General features: G+C 31.8%; 1 long non-coding RNA gene across 2 annotated transcripts in view; it reads left to right on the forward strand.

Moving 5' to 3' along the window:
* The first annotated feature begins 2,208 nt into the window (after nt 1-2,208).
* Nucleotides 2,209-23,796, forward strand: part of LOC148602841 (uncharacterized) — a 40,418-nt gene continuing 18,830 nt past the window's right edge. The window contains exons 1-3 of one of the 2 annotated variants that reach the window (XR_015916322.1): nt 2,209-2,361; nt 13,440-13,585; nt 16,518-16,709. This is a non-coding gene — a long non-coding RNA (uncharacterized LOC148602841). Of the gene's footprint in view, nt 2,362-13,439; nt 13,586-16,517; nt 16,710-23,796 lie in introns of those variants that run through there. The other variant, XR_015916323.1, reaches the window with a different exon arrangement.

The following is a 23,796-nucleotide window of genomic DNA, read 5'->3' on the forward strand; positions in this document are numbered from 1 at the left end:
ATTGTCTTTTATCACCACAGTTTGTCAACTCTTAGTCTCCTCCTTCCACTCGATCTCCTTCTCCTCTTAATATCCATCGTCTTTCTTTCTTCTTTTCCTTCTCCTCCTCTCTCTTCTTCTTCCTCTTTGTTATCGTGTCAATATTGACGAAGACAAATGAAAAGAAAACGGATAATAACTTGACAATTGTCACTCTACATAAAGAAAATTAAAATAGTACGACTACTTGCTGAGCGTATCTACAGTATTGCAGAAGAGATGTGACATACTCACGTTTCAAAAACGTAGTGCACTTTGTTTTTGAGTCTTAGGAAATATTAAGTCATGTTTGAAATAAACTTAATAGATATTTAAATGGTTGATGCTGCATATTAGCAAAAATATAGGTAATAGTTGCAACCAACAAAGAATATTTCACAATAAGAGCTGTAAATCCTGATACCCACATAGTCGATTTTGATGTTCCTAATGGAAAGTGATAATAAACATATAATTGTTTTTGTAGGGTGTTTGTATATCCATTTTTACCACTATCAATGTATTTTTCAATTCCCTTGCTCTTTGAAAACATTGCGCAATATTCTCTTAATTCAATTCTCTAGATAATATGACTACTGTCTGCATGACAAAAAAATTATTCTAACAGTTTTAATTCATGAAATTACAATTATTTCGAGTTGGAGTATTTCTCCGACAGAAAGAATATGACAATAGCAAGATTAAATGTGAAAAATGAAATAAAATACGAAACAATTTCAATGATAAAGTTACAAGAGTTAAAATAGTAGGGCAGACCTATGGGGAACATGAATACAAAACAACAACGGGAAACTCGATGAAAAAGTCTTGTGCTGTAGTAACACGGACTATGTTGAGAGTTTTCTGTTTTTAAACCATTTTCCGCCAAGTATTTTATTAATTCGTTTGAGTCCTTGTAGTATTGTAAAATCAGTATTTATTACTACCGTTTTTTAACAAGATAAATTGAATATCCCGTATTTCGTATTTTTTGAATAACTTTCCTTATATTTTACAAATTTCTATTTTTTTTTTCAAATAATTCGACTTTATTTCCTTACTGTATTTCATCATTCTCTGCTTTTTATTGGCAATCTTAATACGTTTCGCCGAGATAATTTCAAAATTGCCGTAAGATTATATTCTATGATATGTATTATAAACGCATAAAGAGTTCTATTATTATTACTTGACAATTCTTATTTAGCATTGAAAACGCAGTAGATCAGTTAGTTATATAAATAAATCTGATGTCTTTGTTTTGGAACCGTACCGAAAATGAAAAGTTTTGAACCCCAGTTATTATCTTCTTTATTAAACTGTAACACTTGAACACTATTCATACCGTATAGTGGGTAATTTTCGAGATTGCCAAATATTAAAATGTGCTATGTGCTATTTGAATAGGGTTGCTACATTTCCGCGGTCCTTATTTTTCGCCTCTTCAAATAAAATTATGTAGAATATGTGAACCAAAATTAAGAGAGCTTTTATTTTCACTATTCCTGGAACCCTGCGAATAAAGCGAAAGTTCGAACCTCATGAAAATGCCCCGATTTACATTACTTCGGAATGTATAACAACACCAGTCGGTAATCGCTTCATTGACCCATGGAACTGTAAGCCTACGGACGCTCTACTAAGAGTGCTAAATGGTATTTGTTGCTAGCGCAGCTAATTTGAATGACACCCTAATTTACATCAGATGGAAGACAAAACTACTTAAGAAATGTTAACTTGATTCTTATATGCAACATACTTTGGTTTTGCATGGTTTCCTGTGTTGAATAAAACGTAGAGTTTTTATGTTTTTTTATGTTTTACTATATTAGTACAGTGCTCAAAACATTTAAAGTGCAATTTATTGATAATATTAGACAGACGTATACTCGTATTAATTGAATAACACATAGATGCAATTTCTTCTATAAACGAATACTGAATTATTTATCGTTATTTTCAAAACTAATCAATTAGGTTAGAAATTAATGGTTATATTGTCACAATATTCATAACTATTTCATGCAAAGGGATCAGTCTTATTGGGTAGTCTCTAAACAATCGGCAACAAATCATTGTTCTCACTGTAAAATGAATACTAACTATCAATCAAAAGCGCGGAAAAGCTTTATTATATTTTCATCATCACAAATAAATTCGATTTGTTTAAAGTGATCACGTGACTACCGCGACAATCAAAATAGTCATAGTATGACCATATAAAGTCAAGTACTTATGATTAAGTGAGTAGTTTGTGAGGATTGTTAGAACGTTACTGAATCACAATGATTTTTTTCCATAAAGTCCTGTCATATTTGGTAGTTGTTGTTGTTGCACTATCAGGTAAGTCAAGAGCATCATCTTGTCTTGTATCATATAGCGGGTTATTTTTGCGGGTGTAGAATTTTGCGATTTTAAGGTAAAGAGGTATAAGAAAAAGTTTGGCGTTAAACTTATGCTTATAGTAAAATTTGGTTTAATTTACTTTGGCCGTTTTTTGAAATGACCACTAAATTATGTCAAAAAAAGCATCCCGCGAAATTTTCCAAAAAAAACATCGGTATTTACACAAGTTTATATTAATGATATCATTATATCTTTTTTTTCGTTCGAATGTTCTAGTTTACTTGGATAAGATTGTGTTTAAAACAATTCAATAGTAATTTGGATTTATATTACTTCTTTAAATATCTATGTATTATCTCATGATACAAATATATTTTTTTTAATAAAAATGTTTTTATCCCGTAGTTTGCCCAATGTGAACTTTGACTAAATGTAACATGTAAATGATGTCTAATTACGTAATTTATGATATTCAGTTACTGCAGAGAGACTGCGATACTTCGTAAAATAAATATCAAGGCTAAGAATATATATCTGTTTGTTTGTTGGATCATAACGAAATTACTAACTAAATTTACAATTAATTTGACCGAAACAAAGACTCAATAAGAAACAAACAATTATAACTTGACGACGGGAAAGCAAAACAAAAAACAAAGAAAAAAAACAACAAAACGACACGTTTTAAAAGATAATGAAGACAATGGCAAAAACACAAAAGGGAAAATCAAAATGATAGAACATACGTAAATCAAAACGAATCGGCAAACCAGTCATAATTGAAGACGTGTTCAATTTATATTATTTTTTTATGTCATTGAAATGAAAAAAACTATCACAGAATGTGGACTCCACAAAATTTGGTTTTGTTAACACAAATAATACATTTTTACAACAAATCGTTTTGAGGGCCCTTATTTGAAATGAATAAAAACAACCTCAAATGCAGAACTTTGCTAAGCGTTTTGTTTATGTATTAAATATGAATATATTAATAAGATTGTGACACTCAAAAAGTGGCAAGCCAGTCAAATTTCTGCCCTGTTTTGTTATATTTCGTTTTCGTGATTGAAAATTAGCTTTCAGTTACGCAATTTCGATAAGCTTTACGTTTTAAAGCAGTGTTCTACTCAAAACTTAAAACCCATTTCCCATATTAATGCAGCAAAATTGATATAATTCAATATCAGAGTCTACGGATGTTGTATTGACACCAGTGCAACATTTATTAACTTTATAACATCGTTGGATATTTTTATGAGCCACATTTTACTAAGAGTGTGATATGATGTGTAGATAACGCTCACAAATGACATTTCGCTCGTAATCAATTTTAATTGTTAACTTCAAACTTGTTACAATTAGGCTTTTGGAACAGGGTTATTTTGCTTCATGATTGGTCATCACTACAGAAGTTTTATGGTGGTCATCGTGGACTCTTGAATCGTTATGGGTTATCCATCTGCATCAAGAAAACTGATTTGTTCAACGTGTCATAGTTTTTCTTTCCCCTTTCGTCTACTCTGGACTTGACTTTTATGTGCAACTCGGCGCTTACCCTACCGGTGCACCTGGTCAATGCTCCCAGTTTTTAGTGGAGTCCGAGTTGCTAACTTACTTTTACTACTTTGTATGTATTATGTATTATGTTGGTTATTTTATGTTCTTTGTTGTGTGTTTCTGTTTTCCATTCTGGTCATTTTCCATCGATTACATTCTTTTGACTTCCGTTAGAATCTTGGTTTCCTTGGTATCTCTTTCATGATACACAGACTTATGCAATGTATATGTCTGCAACATTTATACAGTGAAATCTTAAGTTCCACACTTTACTACAAGTGTGACATGATGAGTAGAAATGCACACAACAGATATGTCGCTTTTGTAAATTTCAATTGTTGACTTCATGGTGCACAGACTTTTGTAATGCAACATTTTTACAGTGAAACCTGTCTTAATCGGATCTTTAATTAGAAAAGTAAAGAAATTAAAATTTGTCAGTTGCAGTCTTTGTAAGAATCAGAATCATGGAAATTCTATAATATAGGATACACCCCCTCCAAAAAAAAGATACACATTGTTATGTTTGTTAATAAGTTGTATTATGGGTCTACATGATGTAATAAATAATCAGTCATTCCAATCTGTCTGTTTTTAGGAGATAAACCGCATCGAATATTCTATAGTTTCTTTTGTATTTCAGTGTTATTTACAGAGTTATCTCCATCAATTTTGAATTGCACAGTACATTCTTTGTAATTTATATATCCTAGGAACAGGAAATATATGAAAAATCACGTGTTTATGAAAAAATATAAAAAAAAAAATGTGTAGACTTTCCAGCCATGTATCACATTTTGCATGATTCTAAGCTGGTGAGCTACTTAACAATCTGATACCATATAATATGTAAATAGTCATCATAGGTAGCTCATCTGCAGACAAACTTTTTCAAAATATTTCTGTGTTTGGGAACAAATTGTGCTCCTCTAGTTGCTGACCTATTTCTTCACTCTTAAGAGGCTGACTTTATAGCTGATCTGATCCGAAAGAATAAATATCGTTTAGCTAGATCATTTAATCTCAGTTTCCGCTATATAGATGACGTAATATCTTTAAACAATCCTAATTTGGGGGATTTGATGTATCGTATCTACCCCCAAAGAACTTGAGATAAAGTAAACTACAGACACCGTGAAGTCATCCCTATATCTTGACCTATACTTAGAAATTGATGGTAAAAGAAAACTATTGACCAAATTTTACGACAAACGCGATGATTTTTAATTCAGAATTGTCAACTTTCCTTTCATCTGTGTCAACATCCCTTCAGCATTTGCGTATGGAGTGTTCATACCACAACTCATACGTAATTCCAGCAGACTTTTTGTATCGCGCTAGAATTTTAAAAAAACAAAATAGGCTTCTGGAACAGGGTTATGTTGCTACAAGATTGAAATCATCACTACAGAAGTTTAATTGTTGTCATCATGAACCCGTGGATCGTTATGGTGTATCCATCTGTGCCATGAAAACTGATTTATTCAACGTGTCATAGTTTTCCTTTCCGCGTTTACCCTACCGGTACACCTGGTCCGTGCTCCAAGTTTTTAGTGGAGTCCGAGTTGCTCATTTGCTTTTGTTACTTTGTATGGATGATTTTAGTTACTTCATGTTATTTGTTGTGTATGTCTGTTTTCCATGTCTGGTCTTTGTCCCTGGATTATATTCTTTTGATTATCGCTATGACCTTGGTTACATTGATTATTTTTTTAATCAAATCTAAAATTACACTCGAGTGGGAAAGTTTTGATCAGTTTTTGTTCAATGGGAAATTGACTTGTAAAAGTGTAAATACTCCTTGCACTTAGAATAAAAAAATGGGGATTTCAGCTACAAATTTCTGTATATTATTGGACCTGATCCATTTTGGTCGCCACATACGAACGATTTATTTGACTCTTTCATTGCAAGTATATAATCATGGTTTATTGTTTTTGCCATGTGCTTGCACAAAGCTACATCAAATTATATTATTGAAGCTAAGTGCATCTTGAAGGCATGGTAACTTATAACATCTAAGCTTATATTTTAACCTTTACACCTTTTCTTAAGCGACTCCCGGAAGAGCGATTGGTCATTGTTCTTTGTATTGCCTTGCGTTATCATTTTCTTATCATGTCGGACATTACGATCCACTGTGTAATCTAACGACTAACCTCTAATCTTATTCCCAATGTTCTGTCATGTCTATTTATCACTTAAACAGAAATGGTTATAATAGACAAAAAGTTGCAAAGTGACGTTTTCTCTTGACAATTGAAATTGAAACATTGTCATAATGTTTTGACACATTCATTTTGTTTTATCACGTGATCTTTCTGATCATATAATAACTTAGATTTAAAGCTTTCTTTAGCACATGTTAGCAGATGGTAAATGGTAGCCTGCAGACTTTTTTCATGATTGAAGAATACTTTATCATCTTATAGAATCATTATAACTTGAATATTTTTAAAACCCCCAGGCTGTTGGAGAGACCTTTACGTTATTTCCTGTCAAACTGCTGAACGGATACATACGTCAAAAATGAAAAAAAGGATTACAATATTATGATTAAATCCTTCAAGTAAGAAATATAATTTGAAATTATTTGTAAGTAATTGGGCGTTTAAGAATAATAGGAACAGAGTTGCATATAAAGAGAAAGGAAAATCTAAGAGTCCGAAATAAAATATCGGTGGGTTGTTCTTTAAACTTTGCTAAGTCGAACTCAAAGTCAGTAAAACTTACTTTTACAATGGAGGTGATAATCCGTCGTTTCGAAATTAAAAGGATTCTGTTCATCCTATCAGTTAAAAGAGTGTCCAAGTGGTACTTTATTTGATTTATGTGTAGTTCATTCTCCATGCCTTTTTTATAGATAAATACTGCAGTGACGAAATACTGCTAATGTATTAATTTCCATTATTTTTGTGGTGAACAGAAAAGCGCTAAAAAAACACCAGCGAAATTGATTTTTAAAAATAACTACAATGATAATCATTTTTTTAAACCGCGAAAATTGATTTCGGCGAATATTTTTAGTAGAGGGAATTCGCGAAAATTAGCAACTGCAAAATCAAGACATTAACAGTATATTTCTTTGTGTTTCCATTTAGTTCTAAGCATTTGTATTTTCTTCAAATCGATATTTCTCTTTCCCTCATAACAATAACTTGACTGGAGAGAACTTAAGAAGTGGGATTTCACTTCTGTCCAATCCTACTGCTTTATTTGCAATAAAATATGTTTAAACTAATGACTTGACTGAACTGATTCTCTTGGAAAAAGTTTTCATGAAAGTAAAATAAAGAGAACTATTAGATACTGTTAGGCATTTTGTTATATCTAAAGACAGTATAGTATAAAAGAATAACAGACGGTGACAAAGCAAATTCAGATAAACATTTACAAAATTTACAAATTATGCTTGAATAGTATTCATGAGACGCACATTATATTACTTCTCATTTGTGAAAAAAAAACAAAAAAAAACAAAAAAACAAAAAAAAAACAAAAAAAAAAACAGTGACTTGATTAAAGAATCGTCTATCTTTTACATGATGGGCGTTACGCAATAAAATCCCCTCATTTATCATATTGTGGCAATAAGCGACTAATAATTAGATTGTTGAAATAACGAAATAATTGTTTGTTCATAGAAATTCACTTGTCATTGGCATAAAGACTCTAGGGAACCACCATAAACGATTTATTTCTATCACATAGTGGGATTCGCCTATTTGATACGGTTTAATTCATTAAATTCACATATTCCATCAAGAAATAAGCACGAAATCATTATATTTTCTACATTAGAAGCCCGAGTTACAAAGTTCCATTATGGTACCTAATATGCGTGTCTTTACGTTACTATATCGCTTTCTATTCAAGTGTCACAAACGTTATTTATTAATAATTGTTTTAATATAGCTATATAATTTGTATAGGAATTTTTGTTCATGATTTGGAGTATACACATTTTTGTTGAAATGTTCTGTATTGTCACATCGAATCAAATGATAAAACGTTTGAGTGATTAATATAGCCGATGATCTATTTTTATCAGTTGTGTGGTCACTTGACCATGTCACATCATTAGGTCTCTATTTTCATTTTGAATGGTTGAAAAATATACAGGTTTATCGCCATTTTTTGTGAGAATTCCTGAATGGAAAGCCGAAATAGAAAACTTTCCTTTTTGTCAACTTAATTTCACATTCAGTCGTATCAATTTGAACAACTTTGAGATAAAAAAAAAAAAAAGGTTTGAAAAAATAACAAAATGTGAGTGTAAAAGAATTTTTGTTGACGTCTCCTTAAATATGTGAACAAAACAAAAGAAAGAAAAATACATTATAGATGAGAAAAGTGGAGAGAAGTATAAAAAAAAAAACCAGGATACGAACTTGTCTTGTTCGACTCAATCAAATGCATATACTTACCACAAGCCACTACAAGCTTTGAAATGTTTGTGACAAATAACAAAAAGAAAAGAAAAAATGAATTCGATAAATATTTATATGTGTATTTACAGAATTTATGGGCACACAATAAATCTGAATATAGCGTTAAATTGCACGGAAATGTGTTTTTGTTTTCTTATACTAATGGTTGATATTGATTCATTATTAATATGCTGCTCAGTATTACTCCAAAACAAATTCTATCAGCGTCGTAATTTTAATTTTACAACAGAAGCTCAAAAAATGCAGCAATCCGAACAGTCTTGTTTAAAATAAATTTTGTTAAGATTAATAATTCATTTAATTTAAACTAGAATTAAACTCGTTGATCATTCGAATTGTCAGAAAACATAATTATCTTTCGTCATGTTCTACTTTTTACACCTTAACAGTATCGTGATGTCGGAATTGTCTGATCCAGTGGCTTAGACAAACATTCTTCGGAGGCAAAGTGTATAATTGTATCAATATCGAAATTGATTCTTTAAGAGAAAACATTGAAATTACGAATAACCCAAGGGATATAATTTTTGACAACACAATTAAGTGTTGGTATTTTTAAGAATCAGGCAAAATAGGAAAAATCAGAAACATGCATGTCAGAACCCCACCGGTTGACAATAAGGTATCACTCAAGGATACTTTCTCTATTTGAAAAGACCTTGTTTGATCTCTGCATCATTGGATTTGCTCAGAAATTCTTCAATAGAATGTTAGAAAAATGAGTTTTTGACAAAATTAACTGCCCTCGAAATGTTATTTTCACTTCATCGCAATGAAATTGTTACCCAATGGTACAGCATGATATGGAAAATTTTGTCTGTTTGCCTTGAATCTGATGGTGCAAATAGTCAATTTACACTTTCAAAATGATACTATGTTTCACCTAATGCCTAATTCTCACAGGGACTGACACATGACTCTTAGCAGACGGACATGATAACAGCTAAACTAATGACCTTCTACGGTGGTTTAAACATACATAGAGTATGTAGGATAGTAAATGGAATAAACACAACACAATTCACAAACACGTGAATACTTGTGACCTATTGAAATTTAAATCAGTAGTGAAACATTGAAACATAAATGTTTTGAGACGATCTTGATCTCTGTGTAAAATAAAACTAAAAACGCAATTAATATATTGTGATACGCAGAAAAAAGAAACAGTAAACGTCCACTGTTTATAAGTATGATACAGGTCAAGGTTAATGGTTATTCATGTAAATGTTTTGTAACACCAGCCTCGTGCAGGTCCGGTGTCAACAGAATAGGCCTACAGCAGCGCTAAGCTTGTCGTAAAAATATGTTTAAAACAAAACAATAAACAAAACAGTCCAAGCTTTTACGGATAATTAACGAATGGTTTACGATCAATTTACGAATGCTTGCGGTTTAGTTACGAGTGGTTTACGAACGGTGATGATTATTCAATAGGGTCGCATTACGTCATATAAATTCAAGCCATACAGCCTCGTGCATTCTTCAATTGAGTATTTGACATGTTTTATGAGAGAAACAAGTTATTATATAATATTATACCGAAAATTCTTTCAACTTCTTCCCTCTCAGAATACAATCTAACCCTCATCGTCTTGGACAAATCATTCGTAGACAAGCGCTTGGTTGAATTCGTGTTTATCCGTAAATCCATCGAAAATTCGCAATTATTCGTAAATGAATTCGTAAATTCATCATATTAAATAGCAATCCAAACAGTTCTTGTGATCAGTAAACGATGCCGTACGAATGGTAAAGAGTAATCAAGGGAACCAAGATTCTAGCGGAAATCAAAAGAATGTAATCTTGGGACAAAAGACCAAATAGGGAAAACAGACATACACAACAAAGAACACAAAATAACCAAAATAACACATACAAAGTAACAAAAGTAAATGAGCAACTCAGACTCCACTAAAAACAAGGAGCATGGACTAGGTGCACCGGTAAGGTAAGCGTCCTCTGCTTTTCTAGAAGCCCCGTGCAGGTCCGGGTGTTAAAAGAATAGGCCTGCAGCAGCGCTAAGCTTGTCCTAAAAGGCGACTAAATAGTGCTCAGAAACTTAGCCGGGGGATAGGCGCTCTGCCCACAGAGCAACTGGGTTTATTGCCCCAGGTAGTAGAATGGGGTACCCCTGGCGTGTTACATGCTGGGATTGTCAGGCTATAATACGAAAAACCTGAACACAAACCATAGTGGTGCACCGTTTTTAGAACGATGTCACGCTTCTCGCACGTTAGGGAACCCTGCTGTGGTATTTGATAGAAGTAGGAACCTTTGCGCTCCGCCACAGGAGGCTAAATTGCTCATCCCTCCCTTTTCTTGAGGCTATCAAAATTGTTCGACCCTGTTATCCTTGTGTCCCATCCCTTTTTTCATTATATCATCTTCATTTCATGTTCATTGTATCACCTCATTTCATGTTCATCGTCTGAATATAGCTGAAATATTGCTGCTCGGAAATAATAATTATGATCATTTTGTAACACCATATTTACCGAAATCCTTGTGATATTTTATGTTTATGTTTATGTATTAATTTTAAAAACCCACCAAACTCACCTTTATTTCTTGCTCAGAAAATGTTTCTGATCATATTATCACCTTAGTTCATCATTAAATCGTTGTGCTTTTGATAACAAAATTCGGGTATTTTCAGACATTTCTTTCTTTTTGATAAAAAAAAAATAACGCAATGATTACGCTTGTTGACAGTTGGAACTGATACTTTTGCCAAGATGTACCCGACCATCTCAGGCGATGACAAACCTCGAATGATTGCTGGTAAAATTACTCAAACGAAACGAATACTTAATCTTTACCAATCACTATGGGTACTACACAAGAACTGTGTGTTCAGGCGGGTTTGAGGCTTTGAATTTTCTTCAATGCAAAAGCACACTAGTTAATGATTATAAGGGATATATTACAAAACACTGGTAGACTTCGGACCTTTATTGAACAGCACAACTCTAATACTTTGGCCATATCAGTTTGTACGGTAATTTGTAAATCCGTATTGTGTTATATCGCCCATAGTTTCATTAACTGTAGGCCAATTACTACCTCCAAGTTCTATGAGATATTGTTTCATACTTTTTCCTATCTTATTTTAAGTAAAAGTACTTTTTATACATAACTATGTTGCTGTTCAATGCATGGAGTATATTGAATTATATCTAAATATCTAAATTCGTGAGAAAATAAATCATGACTAAATCTGAATCTCGCCACATATTATTGACAATCAACAATTTTCAATTAAGACATTACATTACTTTTAGAAACATGAAACAAATGTTTTAGCATTAAGGATACAGAACTACCAAGTAAAATTTAAACGGATATTGTATACATTAAGCTACAATTATTGGAATACATTTGAGCATGTAAAACAACGTAGGGAGTGGTGCCATAGATGACTGATAGTTTTACATTGTACATCATCTTAACACGTTGGTGGTAGCTTAATACTGAGTACTTTCAAGACCATTGTATGACATATCGTAAACAGACAACATCTGTAAATATTCATTACGCACATGTGTCCGTAGAAACTGCAGCAATAAACCGAAGATCTTTGTAGGATTTATCGACACAGGAAAGTCATTTGGACAGGTGTTTACACCCCATGTGTAGACTTTACGGAATTGTGGAATCGTAACTATGATCATAGGGCTGTTATATAGTGTTCGTAACTTGCTATTGGTCTGCTGATTCTGATACAACGTGCACATGTATCCGAATAACGCCCCCACTCGGATATTACTTTTTCTTGTTGTCAATATGAAAAACAGATTCCATTTTGAATATTATATCACTAAGACAGTACGTACATAAACAGGCAGCATGGTAAATGTCGTGCAAGGAACAGAAACTGTGTACCCCTCATGTTGATTATCATGTTATTTATCATCTTTTAGCTGTATCTATTTAAGTTACCTTGCCTGTATAGTATTTGTCTGATTTTTTTTCTTTTTTCTTTTTTTTTCTTTTTTTTTTAATATAATCCTGATAATTTTGTGCTCCAATGACACAACGACACAAAGTTAACATTAAGTCATTGTCTGCTCCAGTAGATATAGGTATTTGATTACTCAGTTTCGCATTTTGATTAATATCTTCCCAATATGGTTGTTGCATTTAAACGTTATATGATATTGTTAATGGCTGATTAAGTGAACGAGATGATGAATATGATACAGCGAAATATGGATAACTACATTAATAAATCGAGTTTCTATTTATTGTCTTTTTTATATTTTCTGTGCTGAAAAGGGACGCAACGTATCAAATTGAAGTTAAACTCATTTTTAAAACGTAATACGATTAATAACTTACCATCTCACTGATCTAGCGAACTTATTAAAATATAATTTTGTTAAAATCGAGAAAAAAGAGCAAAAAGTAGAAACCATACCGCATTTAAATGTAACCGAAGTGTACATTGAGTTAATTTTAACAGACTGATAATGCTGTTGATAATGATAAAAAGTGTATAATTATGCTTCGTTTTCATATATGAAACCAGTTATTACCTGATGAGCTTACCATTTTAGCGCATAAGCTGCAACACAGTTTCTGAAATTATATTAGACTGATAACTATTGTTCTGTAAAATTGTATGAAACGCTTACTACTCATATACTTGTTGCAATCCTATATTTCGTAAATGTCAGAAATGTCATTTATATTATTAAATATTGCAAAGTTCGGTATGCTGTACAAATAATGATTACCCTCCCATCAGTAGTATTAGAACCAAACATTTCATGATAAAAGAAATAAATTGTATACAAGAAGTTATTAAATACAGAATATTGAAAATATGTAAACGAACTATTACAGTGAAATCTATCTTACCTTCAAAGAGAGATCAACATCATAGCCCCATAAATTAGGACAGGTGGTCTTGATTAACAGGTTAATTTTATGAAAAATTCTACATATTTTAATCATTTTATTTTAGGACAGGTTATTTCTGAATACAGATTGTCAAAAAGACATATGTGATTCTTGGTTCCATTGATTACTCTGTATAACATGCCTACCATTTATTTGTAGTTATACGAACCGCTAACAGTGCAGCGACATACCCTGATGAAGATTGGCAGGGAGATACCTACATGGACACAATGAGAAAAAGAACATTCTGTCCAAAAGCTTTTACCTGGAGTCCCAGTCTACGTCAATGTTTACCTTCCTTAGCTGTAAGTCTGATTTGAAACGACAGTTTATCAGAATGCGGTAAAAGCAATATGTATGCTTTCAATATTCAAGTAGTTTTCAGTTTTTAAATTAGTACGTAGTTTTTTGTCTTATCAGAGTTCAAAAGTGAGCCATTAAGATCTGAATCGTCAATCTCCCGAAAATTAAAATGGTTCATTCCCCGAAATTTGGAGGGAGAATTAAGGTGCCATCACCTTAATGGTTTATATGAATTGTCAAAAACTTCATTAATTTTTTCTCTTCTTATTGAGATAAAAAAAAAAAAAACTTTTACAACAGTTCACACTATTACAATTTTGGTATTCCTGGAGACTTTCAAGTATTTAAAAACCTAAACGCAATATGTGGGAAGCAGAGTCAGCATACATAGTTTTTAACGTAATACTGCGCATTTGTTTCGAATTCTGTAATCGAAGTTTTACGTTAAAGTCCAAAGAATCTTTTCTGCAATTTTCAATTTTGAAAACGCCTTTGATATGCTCTTTGGTATCAAATACAATTAGCGCAATCAATAGAAATAAGATGAAACCATGCCTGCATCAAAATTGACAAACATCTGAAACATTTATTTGCTAAGTCGGTGTCCGACAAGGAGAAAATGTGTCTATCTGGCATAAAAATGTATCTGCACTGAATACGATTACCAGATTTATCAGAAGTGATGTGTTGAAAAATTCATCACTTTCAATTTTTATTCAATATTTTTTTTATGAATATGCAATTTTTTCATTAATATGCTATCTTTTTGTTCAAGTGGAAAGGGGCGTTACATCGGAATGAATAAACAAAAATAGATGAAATGCAAATAAAATAGTTTGCATATTAATAAAAAAAATATCGAATAAAAATTGAAAGGTGATGAATTTTGCAATACATCACTTGCATATTTCCAAACTTTGTTTATCATTTTGTACACAGGTGACACTCTTTTAGTAGAATCGACTTAGCAGCTCCAAGGAGCGCTCAATAAATTTAACAGTTATCTAAATCCTGGCATGAATGTCATTTTCCTTTCAATACTGCCTCTATTATTATTATTACTATTATAATATTCCGTAAATATATCTTAAATAAATTGTATTTTATCACATTTTTATTGTATGTTTATATAACTTAAACATATTTTATTTTGACACCTCTTAGAAATGTATATGTCATATACTTAACTTGTATATAGGATAGAAATTGACTGGTTTATAGAGAATCATCTTTCATCTGTTGTTTGAATTATATGTTTATTTTGCAAGTTAATGTTCGGGGAACCCACATTAAAATCATTATAATGTAAATCTGAAGGGCAACTTAATTACATTGACAGATAATCAACTAAAGTAACGAAACTTTCTTTTTCCTATTAATTTAAAGCAAACACTAATATCAAAATGCTCTTTATGTTTACGTCGGTAGTAACCACATAACTACTCATTGTTGTAACAAAAATACCTCGTGTAGAGCCTTAAAGCGTACCGTTTACAGAACCATTCGAATAACATTTTGATGCAGAGGGCCTAGATTACCAGTAGCCGCTCTTTGGGAAGGGGTTGATGGTAAGACATTTACCACGTTTATTGTAACATTTTGAATGATTGAGCAAATGATTGCCTGCCTCCCTTTAGTACCTTATCAGTTCTCCCATTCTATAAATTTCTGCATCCACGCCTGGATCTCGATGCTTCCTATGAAATTATATTCTTTGACTATGATACCACTATGCTATCATCTTGGTCTAAGTGGAAGGGAGAGCGACTTCATATGTGTAGATTGAGTTATTTTGACACGAATAATGTTTCTAAATATGCTTCTTCTGAAAGACAGGCTTATACGTTGAATTTTTTATAAGAAACTTTATTTAATTTTGTTAGTTTATTCTACTCAATGGATGTTGCATTACAGCTATTTACCTGGGGCAATGTTTTAAATAATGATATAAAACGTCATATATTGCGCCTGGAATTTATCAGCCCATAAAAAAACTACGTTGTGATGTAAGCCGATAAGAGTGTTTTCAGTTAAATCTTAATGAATAAGAAGGGATCACTCACTCATGTTTGCTCCCTGTCTTTAGTTTTTTTTTAAGGAATCGGTTACCAAGTAATATTCATTGTTTCTTTATTGTCCATTAATTTTGCGGAACTGAATACTATATTTTTATCGACGCCTATTAAAATACTTTAAAAGTGCCTTCTTCCAACTTTTTTAGGTACAAAAATACGCTTAAAAATTTATTTTACGATAAAAACTGACAAATTGTGTTGTTCAAAAACTGTTTTCTCATCCCTTTGTGCAAGCATTCTACTCGAGAACTATAGTTTGACATACCTGTAACGTGTAACAAAACTAATAATGTTTTCTTCGAAGTTGTAAAATGGGACGGAAATCTGCGTTTTAGAAATACCTCATTTGTTTCTCACCATAAGTATATTTTGTGATAGATATTGATATATATACAATACAACATTGATTTTATCGATAAAACTGCACCTCAATCTTGACATAATCAGTTTCCTTTTGAAGAATAATTTCTAGAGAAGTACTTTTTATTTACTTAACGTGAGGTGTCTCTCTTTTAAGCATAGCTCTAATTAGATTCAGTTCGAATAGGCAATTTCTTTTATTTTGTTGCTAATCGCGGTAAAAGAGGGACAATCCTAGCGGTTTTCCTACAACATGCAATATATGTTAATGATATAGTGTTAGATAGGTACGCTTCGTCAATAAATAGTTATACTCTTTTTGAATAGGCTGTGCATTAAATGTACCAAACGCAAAGATGTATTGCATTATGCAGCAATTCGTTTGTATGTTTGTATGTGTTTTTCAATGAATACATATTATATGTGATATACGTTACGTCAAAAATGTTAATACTATATTGGAGTTATTGTGTACTACATTTAAGTATTTTTTTTACAGGCTCTTCGAAGTAGAATGGGGAGACGGAGTAGATATTAGCCTAACTGACGGGAACAATACTTGAGAACTGTCTCGTATCTTAAATATGAAAATGTATAAATTTTGAAACAAAAATTTTCAAGTATTACGAGATGCATAGTAACTATGATTTAAACTCATAATGTATCTGAATAAAATGCAGTTGATTGTTAATGCGTTTCAGCATAACAACCCTAGCAACAATGTTATAAGTACCGTATAACGTGTTATTTTCGCAGGTGTCAAATTTCCTGTCTTGCTTTATGAATAAGCATTTTATTTTTTTTTTATTTTTATTTTTGCGTTCATAAATACAGTCTACATGAGAGAATTCTGGAATATCTTAGATTTGACGAGCTTTAGTTTTTGCGATTCCTCGAACATCTCAAATGTAGCGAAAACAAGAATCTCACCAAAAGTTTCCGCTACACCGTATTCTATTTGTCTTCTTCTCATTTACAATCATATCGATCTAAGTGGACATAAATAATAAATCCAAACCTTCTACAATTTTGTTTATTGTGTTCATACGAAACTGTAATTTAGTTCTATGGGAATTTATGCAATAAAATTTGACCTTCCTAAAATGAAAAAGTGTTTGACCATTGACAACTTAAAAAAGCTTTCAAAATGTCATTAAAGGAGAAAAGCATCATATTGATTGTCATTACCACTTATTGACATTTACGTTTAAAGTTTTTATGGTTAAGACAAACTAAAATTGTCCCAGTCACTAGTACACTCATGTGTACAAGAAAAACACGACTTGGAACATCATGAAAAAAAAAGGAGCCACAAAAATCTATAATTTTTTATTCATTCGTCGGCAATTGATACAGGCAGACACTATGCTGTTTTTGTTACAGATACAATCAAGGACATCCATGGTAAGAGGTTATTATGCAAAAAGTCAAATCACATCAAATTGAGACAAGATAACTAAAACTTACAAATAAAACAAAAAACAAAACAAAACAAAACAAAAAACACAGCACAAATTTACTAAGAGTAAACAAGAATTCAATATTGGTGTTAAAACCAAGTTATTGGTAGGTAATGCCTCTCCACAATCCTATAAACAGGCTTCGTTTTGCTGACCTTATGAACGGTGAATGATGTGAGAAAGAAAACTATTATTAGCAGTTTAATTCTAGTGAAAAATTGAACGACAAATTCATTCATGTATTTTTGAATGATGTAATATCTAGCGTGTATTTAGAAAGTTGGCACACTCTGACTAGCTCTTAAGTGTGAAACAAATGAAACTTTAGTTGCTTGATCGGATAAAATACGGAACATTATTATTGATGCTATACACGTGAAGACGTAGAACAGCAGTGATAAAAAAGCCATACCAGTATAGAATAGTAGCCCCCTTTCCAATTAAAAAAATACCGTAGCATCAAAACAATTCAGAAATATATATATACACAATTTAGGTAAATGAATAAATTAGAATTACCTGCAAAAACTGAATACAACATAAACAATTCAGACAGCACAAAACAAAACTGAACCAAACAAACGTGCAATATAATCTCCCACGGAATTGACATCAGATGCCCAAGAAGAGGAAGCATGCCCTGCTCCACAATGGCGGCAACCTTTACATTGCAAGTGAGTACAGTTCGGTCAATCTCTTGAAACGTGTAACATTCCCATTTAAGCGTGCTTCGTGTATTTCGTATGCGTGTATCATGTGCTTCGTGTGCATGTTTCGTGGAATCGTGTAACGCGCAGCGTGGGATTCGTATAAGCGTGCCTTTTGTGTACGCACTTCGTGCTTCCTTCTTCGTGTATCGTTCAACGCTCTTCGTGCATCGGTTCTGTATTCTGATTGGATGATAAAAATAGGTCCTATGGTCGATCAATTCTGCGAAATACCGTTGTAATTTTATCAGTGTTCCTTTTGCATTAAAAAAAAATAGAAATCAATTCATGAAGGAAATAATTGGTTTCAAACATCCGAAATGGTTTGGGGAAAGTTTTCCGAACTATTGCTTTTTTTTTTATATAAATTTTGGTATTTTTATTCGCCTGGAACAAGAAAAAACCTTTTCCCAATGATCCATATACAACAAATATAGAAATTGTTCACATTAAAATTATTTTCTTTTCATATTTAGAAAAAACAGATGGTATCTGTCATAAATATTCTGTCATCTAAAAATTTTATACATTATCCCAATTTTATGAAATTTTAATATATTCATACTCCCAATCCAGTCAAATTATTTTTTAGCAATGTACCATGTATAATAAAAATGGACATTTTTTTATACCAACAATGCAACATTTTCGTTTTACAAAAATAAGATGGTATCGCTTTAGTTTAAAGAGCTAAATTATTTCAACATGGTATCGTATTAGTTATAATAGCGTACTTATGTAAAAAAAGGAGTACTTTTTACCACTTTTGTTATGAAATTTTGGCATTTTTATTCTCCTGGAACATAGAAAATATGTTCCCAATGATCCATATACAACAAATATCGACATTTTTCACATAAAATTACTTTCTGTTCATATTTAGAGCAAGAAAGAAGGTAGCACATCTGTCAATAAACTTTTTTATCTAAAAGTTGAGTATATCTTACCATAATTTTATGAAATTTCAATATTTTCATACTCGGATACCAGTGAAAATATCTTTACAATGTACCATGTATAATAAAAATGGACATTTTTCATATCAACAATGCAATATTTTCTTTTTTAGACAAGTAAAATTGTATTGCATTAGTTAAAAGAGCTAAATTATTTCATAAAAGAGTACTTTTTACTAATATTTTATGAAATTTAATTATCCAGGAACAAGGAAAATGTCTTCCTAATGATCCATACACAACAAACACTACTACGTTATATAAGTCTGAATAGGGTACATTTTGGTCTCACTTGTGCTAACTCTGTCTTAACTTCTCTACATATGTCTGAAAAATACTTGGATTGTCCTGAATGAGTCTCACCATCTCATCAAGTCTCAATGAGTTTTGACTGTGTCTCGACTTGTCTTGATCCAGTCTCGACTTCTCTTATTTTGTCTTGACCAGTCTCGACCAAGTTTTTACCAGTCTCAACCTGTCTCGAAGAGTCTTGAACAGTCTTACCACTCTTGAATAGTCTTAAAGAAGTCTTGACCAGTCTCAAATGAATCTCTGACTGTCTCGATAACACACATTTAACAATTTAGGACTGAAAACAGTCCTAATTTAAGATAAAACCACTGTATCTCTTTTATGCATGAGCTTTTTGCATAATTTTTATTGAGGCTGTTACTTAATTATTCAGGTTATAAGAAAGAACATTCATAGTGATACTATGATATGGAAAATATCAAAGTTTGGATGGAAGAATTATATATTAAGAAAAATATATTAAATACAATTTAATTCAAATCAATGCATGCATACAAAGATTTTCAGTAGATAACAGATTCTACATACCCTTAGATTTACACAGCAATATTGTGCTAAGAAATTAAATCAGTAACAACTGAAAAATGTAAAATTGTGGCCAAAATTGTGCAGATTATAGCTGGAAACCCGTTTGTGGTAACCTCTGAAGCCTGTCTTTTTTTAAATACTCCTGTTCAGCCCGAAGTTATTTTTAAAAAGAATCTGAATCACTTTTCGGTGCATCCTCAGAACACCGCTCAGAAGTCCTGGGTACACATAAGACCAGATGAAAACACTAGATACTTGTATGTGACGTTCATCATTATGCCAGAGAAAATTGTATACAAATATTTACGCTATTCAGACATTATACGATATACTATACAACCGACCCGGCTCGTGGCATTTATTACGATCCTTGAAATCATAATACCTGCATGTACATGAACCACTTGAATCACATAAGCGATAAACATGGTACCGTATAAAATGATAATGTTGTATCATTATTATACAGATTTATGTTGATATGTTCGTGTGATATATTAATTCAAAAAAAAAAAAATAGAATTCTTCTTTTGTCTTCTTCTATTTGTTTTGTTTTGTTTTTGTTTTTGTTTTCTTTTTCATGCTGTGTGTGCAGTTTTTTATGAAATAAAAATTTTAATTTATAAAAGGATGTATATAGAGAAGAAAATGGGTTAAATCATGCCTATCAATAATAGTATTATCTTTTTAAATTAATTTTCAATTAATTTTCTATATCCTAAGTCCATCTATGTATAGTCGGAAGAGAAACCAAAATATGTTTTGGGCATTTTGAAAATAATTGAAGATATGAGAGATGCATTCCCTATATAGCATAAGGAAGGAAGATAGTATGGACTGACGGAAGTATACACACTACATCTTTACATATCCTCACTTTGCAAATTTAGGTATAACTATATCCATATGCCAGACCATTTGATGATATGGTTTAACGTCTTTTGGCAAAAAGAACGAGAACGACTTTACCAATCGAACAGATCCTGCTTTAAACTAGTCGTGGAGCCAAATAAAAGAAGTTCATACTCGCTGTACCGAAAACAATGTGTCTGGCTGTCTTTTTTTTGGTAAGATTTAACTTGTATAAGTATTACGAGATATGTATTCAAAATCTGAAGCGGATGTTCCGCGTTAATGTTGTAGATGCATAATTTCGTATGATAACGCAAAAAAAAATTAATAATAAACAGTTTAGTTGACGCTAATAAGCCTCTGTGGTAACATGTACATGTTTGACATAATATACAAAAGATTTATAAACTATTTCACTTTTTATCTAGTAAAAAGAAGACGAGTGGCATGAAGCAAATTTGTATCAGCTTCATGTTAAACAATATACATGTTATAAACACATGCAATGATTGACTCCTTTTAGTTTGGCTATGCATTAAAAAATCGAACGTTTGAATTTGTTAACAACAAAACACAATCATCATAATCATCTGAGATGTAAGCAAGTTGTTTCTATGGTTTATAAGCTATTCTTTTTGTAGACGATAGTTTCGGTGTAATACCTAGATCGATTTAATTTTAAACGAACATGTGTTTATTGGTGTCAGACAGGAGCCAGTAACGCGGGGGTATAGAGGTGAAAGATGTCTTTTCTTACATTTGTATATTTATTGACCAGTATCAAATTAAAAGGGACTTCGTGTATGTACATGAACAATGATGAATTGTCAATGTGTACATTTGTATTACTGTTTTTCTATATAGTAATCTATATAATATACATGCATGTTTTATCGCTAAATTTAAGACGATCCTTTCTTGGGTTAGTCCCAATATTATAAAAACCTTAATCAGGGGCTTTATTATTCCCAAATTAATTAAGTTTTCAGAATTTAACATAAAACATGTATTTAGACGCATGGTAGTTAGCTGACAGTTGATAAGTGACACGCGTGTATATTGCGTCGTTAGTGACATTACACAGATACTGAGTGGAATTATCTAATATTTAATATACTAGCGGTATACTTGTACATGTATATATAGTTCATTTTGGTATCGAAGTAATGTTATAAAATCTAGTACCGACGAAGTGAACCGAAGACGAGAAATATGAATAAAATTTAAACCTTATACACATGTAGTTACACTTGTAAATAAGAATTAAAATAAAATTCCGAGCTGAATGGGGATTTGAAGCTCTTCCCTTACGCCACTTTTACATGTATAAAATTCACATAAATATTTCTATTTAAAGATTAGAAAGCTCAACTATAAACATACAAATTACTTTAACGATTAATTATTTTCATTGTGTGATGTTTGGTGCGTAGGCTCATTTCCTTTACATCACATGTATAGAACATGTGTATTCACACGCACAATTAATTTGCGCGCTGGGGTTTGAAATATGCAGCAGATAGATCACGCACTGAGTAATACCATTTATAATCGAAGTACTATCTGTTTTCGATAAGTTTCATGGGCTATGTATACATGTGCATAAAGAATGTGTATTTATATCGACTGAAGAATAAAGCGGAATTAGCGAGAAAACAACAATACTATTTTTAGAGATGCTTCATTGGAATAAATATAAAAATAGAACTTCATGTATTTCAGTGATAAACTAACCTCAACGGTGCAACCAGACTAGGAGCTTGAAACTAGTATTTCTATATTAAAAATTAATTCTTTAAAAAAATGACGGTTTATGTCGAATGTGCCACAACCTTGTTGTCGGCTATTTTTTTTAGTTAATCGGAATCCATGATGATATATATATACTTATAACTTAATTGCAAATACATTATATATCGGACTTCATTTGTAGCTAATTCAAGGGACGATTTTCCCTCAATTAAAGATAGCGTGGGCAGCTTCTTTTATTTTTTTGCGGTTCGAGAATCTGTTGACACAGGTGTGGGCTCGCGATTAACAGATAGGTATACACGTAGGACTTCAGATGGTGCAACATGATTATTTAATTATGAAACAAGTTGAAGAGTTTTTAAATCAGGAAAACAATCAGTTTTGATCTACCACAGTGGTTTAGTGTAAATGTTGCATAACAAGAACAATAAACAATTTATTAGATTTTCTAATATGTTTTGGGGAGGAAAAAATTATCACGGAAAATCTCTCACATAAAAGAGTTGAAACCAGGGAAATCTCCCCTATACCGACTGCCAGAGGTTACAAGACCTCAAGTTAGGGAACTCCACATGTTTGGGGTACTACCCCTAATATGGCAGTTTTTAAGTCCAATGTAAAACTTTATAGTTACCTAAATACAAATGTACATGCATGCAATTTGTTAAACAGTGGGAGTATTTGTGTAATTTAAAGTAACTTTTGAAAATGAAGTACATTTTAATTTTCATTAATTCATAAGTTACAGGCCAAAGTAAAACGCAATATTTCAAGGCCCACAACTATTTAGATATATCCCGGGTAGGAAAATTAGTAATACTATATGTTTGAAGTGGCTCGAATAAAACGTTAACTACAATAACGAATAAGTGAACAATAGCCACTTTTAAAAGGTAAAAAGGAACTACATAAAATAATAAATTAAAGGTACAAAATTGACAAAATGACAATATGTCGTGAAATGTTAAAGTAAAGGTATATCTAATATTTAGATATTAAAAAAAATCTTTATTCAGAAAAATATACTTCAAATACAATAAACGTTTCCACTTTAAAATAAATTAAGACAATTTCCTGACATCCTAATGCTATAATGGATAGAAAACTCATGTCGAGACTAATAAGGTTGTTGAGAGCTTTGAATTAAATTGTTGAGACAGTTTAAGACTTAGTCGAGACTAGTTGAGACTAAGTCGAGACTATTCGTGACT

This window comes from Perna viridis, chromosome 11 (genome assembly GCF_037379345.1).
Source record: "Perna viridis isolate PV_CMFRI_1.1 ecotype Kerala chromosome 11, ASM3737934v1, whole genome shotgun sequence".
Lineage (NCBI taxonomy): Eukaryota > Metazoa > Mollusca > Bivalvia > Mytilida > Mytilidae > Perna > Perna viridis.